The sequence below is a fragment of the Enoplosus armatus genome, chromosome 2 (assembly GCF_043641665.1).
Source record: "Enoplosus armatus isolate fEnoArm2 chromosome 2, fEnoArm2.hap1, whole genome shotgun sequence".
Classification (NCBI taxonomy): Eukaryota; Metazoa; Chordata; class Actinopteri; order Centrarchiformes; family Enoplosidae; genus Enoplosus; species Enoplosus armatus.
The window spans coordinates 578,529-583,324 of NC_092181.1; the positions used below are offsets into that span (position 1 = coordinate 578,529).

The following is a 4,796-nucleotide window of genomic DNA, read 5'->3' on the forward strand; positions in this document are numbered from 1 at the left end:
ACATCGAGTCTTCTGGCTCACAATATCTGAGGTGTGAAGGGACAATCCATGTCTGGACAAAGACAGTGTAACAATATCTGTATATAGATAGTGCAGTTGGCAGTTTTGTGTGTTTCAAAGCATGTTCCTAATTTTTACGCACCCATCATGAAACACGTCATGCTGTTTATTCTTCCTGAAATTAGTTCATGGTCAACAGTGAAATAACAAAACAATAACAACATCTGCAGTGAATAAGGATCTACCGTTCGATGTGGATTCATTACCACAGACAAATGTTTGCCACAAATTTCTTTTACATCAAATGAAACTGAATTCAATTTAATGACATGTTGTATAAACACCGTCTTTATATTCTTATTTAAAAGAAATAAATAATTATTGTGGCTGTAAAACTGCTTCTGCCTGCTACAGACTCGTTTTTGAAACTGTTAATTATCCAGCAGTATGTTGCCAAGATGACAAGGGTTGTTTATTCTGTTTTTAGGAATATGGTGTTTCACATTTACAGATCCACAAGCCCGGAACACCACGTTCCTTTGCAGTTAATGAGCAGCAGTGCTGGCACAGCGGGACTTTGAGGGAACCACAACAGTCCTGACAGTGTGGCTCAAACTAATTCCCAAGCCCAACTTTTGGCTCCAGTAATGGAGCTCAGACTGGTGAATTTCTAATAGTGTTCTCCAGATTTGGGCAAAAGAAAGCTGCAAGTATTGGTTGCTTGGCTTGGTAGCCTCATTAGTCAGAGTAACCCCTACTACATTTTGCTTCTCTGCCTTTTCCCAAACTGTTCATGTTGAAGTGACTCAAAAATCCATCCTTGGTCATTCATGACCAGGTTGCTACACAATTATTTCACTAGAGGTCACTGTTACCTCCCTGACACATATCTGCTGAACACATTGAACACACAGAGATGCAATAGATGGAAAAAAAGTCTTCACTGTTGAAAAGTAGTTTTCCGCCCCATGCAGTTTATTCATATAGGAGAAACGTTATTTGGAAGTGCTGTATTATTCAAAGTACTTGATAAAAATGACCATCTGCCGTGTCATTAAATTAAATTAAATTGAATTGACTAACAGCTGCATGTCGTAAACAACAAGAAAAAATCATTTTTATCAGGAATACACAGATATTTTGAAATGGGGCTAATTACTGTAATATATATACACCAATGTGTTTGTTTATGATTTATTTTATAGTCAAGTATAGAAATCTACACTATATGCAAAATGTGAAAGTGGAAACTGTGGATTTTGTTTCTTTGCTTTTGTAAAGTGTAGTTAGATTTTTTTTTTTTAAAGCATCTTTTCCATTATAGGGTTGTCCTTTTACAATTGTGAGTGTGCAGATCAGCACGGCAGACTTTGCACTGAGCTGAACCAATTGCTGTTACAATTGTCTCATCCATTTTTAAAGCAGCCTCTCCACTCACTGTACCGAGAAGTGACTAAGAATAAATGTCTTGTTAAATAAATTCATGAAATAAAATCGATTCTGTTTCCATTTTGGAGTCGTTTAAGTGAGAGTGAGATCACTTCTGTTTGGTCAAATACTCTGTTGAACCAGGAGACGAGGGCCTCTGCTGAGAAGAGAGGATACTGCAGCTAAGCATGACAGCTGGGATGCTTGCGTCCTGCCTTTTTCTTTGCTTTCCTCCTCCACACCTGGAACACATTATCTGATTTGGTTACTGTGGAGATGACAAAGTTTGGGTGAGAATCATCCAGGCAACAATAAGGTAAACAAGGCCATAAAAAGATAAGATATAAAGTACTGGCCATGGCAGGAAGAAATTCGATGTGAGAGCCCAGTGACTGACATGCCACATAAACAGTAAGTGTACTCTTTTCCCTCTGCAAATCTAGTGATGTTTTCATTATCATCTGTGGATTTAAATTTTCAAAGCACATCACTCATTCTTTAAGTTTTTTTGCATGGCTGTTCTGTATTTTATGTTCTTGAAGAAAGCCATAAAAATTAAACTAAAATAGAGGCTGAAATAAAATAACACAATTAGTGTGTATAAAGTTTACAATGGATTTATTATTTTTAGTCAGTTCAAATGATCTGAAATAAGTTAATACAATGGACTGTGTAGTTTTCTGTGACAACATGATATGTACAGTGTAATTTAATTTATGACCAGCATAAAGATGTTGCATTTATGTGTCTCTAAGCAGGGCAAAATCATAGAAGCAAATGTGACCAGTAAGGCTTACGACATTATTTGCTATGAGGGAATTTCTATCACTACAAAGTTGGATTTTATTAGGCCGTATGCTAATGAGTAGATTGCATGCTAATTAGCAGATAAATAATACACTCTTGATAATAGGCTAATAACTGAATGTTCTTTACTTTTACAGGAACATTTTACATGTGTTTGTCATATACGTGGCACCTTTGTATGGATTGGACCACATTTTTTCTTGCATTGTATATTTTTCCCCACCTGGATCAAGTGTTTCATAATATTTCTTCATACACTTGCATTTACCTGTTAACGTCTAGATTATTCTATCTTTGAATTTGGAGTCTGCTTTGTAAATTGACATTTGATCAGGCAGCTATGACGCTTGATTGACGTGATACTGGAGCGATTATTATTATTATTATCCATTACTGATCCATTAATACAAAGTGTTATAAATAATGTTATATATAAAATAATGAATAATGTCCTTCCCCTTGTCTTTTCATTCTTCCTGATCTTTTTCACTTCCCTGCTCCGAAAACGTGTGAGGGAGTTTTGGCAGCTCCCAGTCAAACGTGGGTTGCCTCCTCATGAGTACGACTCTGCTCTACTTTCTTTCAACATTAAAGATCAACTTCAATCCACCAGAGTAAGTCTCAGAAAGCCTAAACCTAAACATTGAGCATTATCTACTCATATTTTAATTGCTTGTTTGCTAATGTAACACCCAGTGAGTTTTTTGACTTTGACTCAATGAGTTTTTCTGAAACAACAAACATGAAACATGTAGACCTTCAAAATATGCTTTAAAAAAATGATTTTACCTCATGATTGACCATGAATCATATACTTTGAAATCAAAGTCCAAGAAACCTGACTATTTACTTTACTAATATTTGAAAGTGTAAATAGCATATTCATTTACTTAACTTACTTAAGATCTGTCATAGATACAGTATGTGTTGTGTATGGTGCCTAAAAGTCTAAATGAACAGTGACAAATAACAGTGGAAACTATATATCTCTTATATTTCACGTACCATAATGTATTTACCACTTTTGAGCCATTCTCTATTACATTTAGCTCAATTACAAAATGTATCAAAGCATTTAAGTGCACCATGTGTACTATTGCAGTGACAGCTGATGCGGTGCAGAACAAGAAGTACAGATCTATCTGTGGGTTTTTATAATAATTTAGTGACAGTATGATTGTTTTATATAGCTTCAGACTTTCCCAACACACTGTAAGCTTTGGCATAGGACAAGAAATATTATGACATGGAAAGACGTATTACACATTGTATCTGTTGAACACCAGTACACATTATAGTTTTTAGTGCAGAACTGTAAATGTGATAAATTATGACACTTTATAACTGCCCATGCTGACTTTTTCTTGGCATCCAGTGCCTCACTCCTGTGCTCCCAAACCAGGCCACCACAGAGCACCCAGCCGACCACAAACAGCTCGCAGCGAGACAATAACATCTGTGCTCCCAAAGTGGATATCATGTTTATGAAGACCCATAAAACGGCCTGCAGCACCTTCCTCAACATCCTGTTCCGCTGTGATGAGAAGCACAAACTCAAATTTGCCTTCCCTAGCAGCAGAAATGACTTCTTCTGTCCCTCACCCTTTCAGCACACACACGTTCACGGCTACAAATCTGGAATGTGTTTTAACATCATGTGTAAACACATGCAATTCAATGCACCCGAGGTGGCCAAAGTGCTGCCGAGAGACACCGTCTACATCACAACCCTGCCAGATCTTTGCCCCAATGGATTTAACTCCTTCTACCAGAGGAACCTGCTGTCCTTTGACTTTGGGCTGGACAGCACCCTGGATCCAGACGACCCACGTGTAGAGGGGAGCTTCAAGGTCATTGCTGAGCGTTTTCACTTTGCTAATGGAGCACTTTGAGGAATCACTCATCCTGCTCTCTGTTGGGAGATGGATGACCTCGTCTTCTTCAAGCTCAACTCCCGTAAAGACTCGACTGTATCTAAACTGACCCCTGAGCTGAGGGCGAAGGCCCTGCAGTGGAATGACTTTGACTGGAAGCTTTACAAACATTTCAATCTGGCCTTCTGGGAAAAGGTGGAGGCTTATGGAAGAAACTTGCATTTACAGAAACCTGAGAGAAATTTTAAGCAGAAAATTAAGAGTTTAAGAGGGCAAATATTTCTATAATTCTGGCTAATTTTGACCATGCATCACTTAAGCCTGCATGCTGTCAGCTCAGCATGTCAACTGAAGCAGCTTATTATCATCTAGAAACATATGAATGGTAATAGTGAATGGGCAGAGCATCAAATTTCCATTTTTGTGATTTTCCCATATTTAAATCAAGTGGCCTTTAAATAATAACTGCCCCATCATACCTTGAGGTATATGGGGAACTTTGATATATGGGGAGGCGTGTATGCAGTGGGGAAAAAAGCACAAAATAAATTTGTAAAATGTCAAATATGTAAATGACAAAATGAGTAATATGACAAAAAAACAGATGTGCTTTGTCTTGTAGAGGTGCTTTTCCACAGGCAGTACAATAGATGGCGCTAGAGTCCAGCTTTGCAGCTGCTGCTGCTG

At 37.7% G+C, this 4,796-nt stretch overlaps 1 pseudogene; it reads left to right on the forward strand.

Annotated features, from left to right (window-relative positions):
* Positions 1–2,675: 2,675 nt before the first annotated feature.
* On the forward strand, positions 2,676–4,397 carry LOC139302507 (galactosylceramide sulfotransferase-like; annotated as a pseudogene).
* Positions 4,398–4,796: the final 399 nt, after the last annotated feature.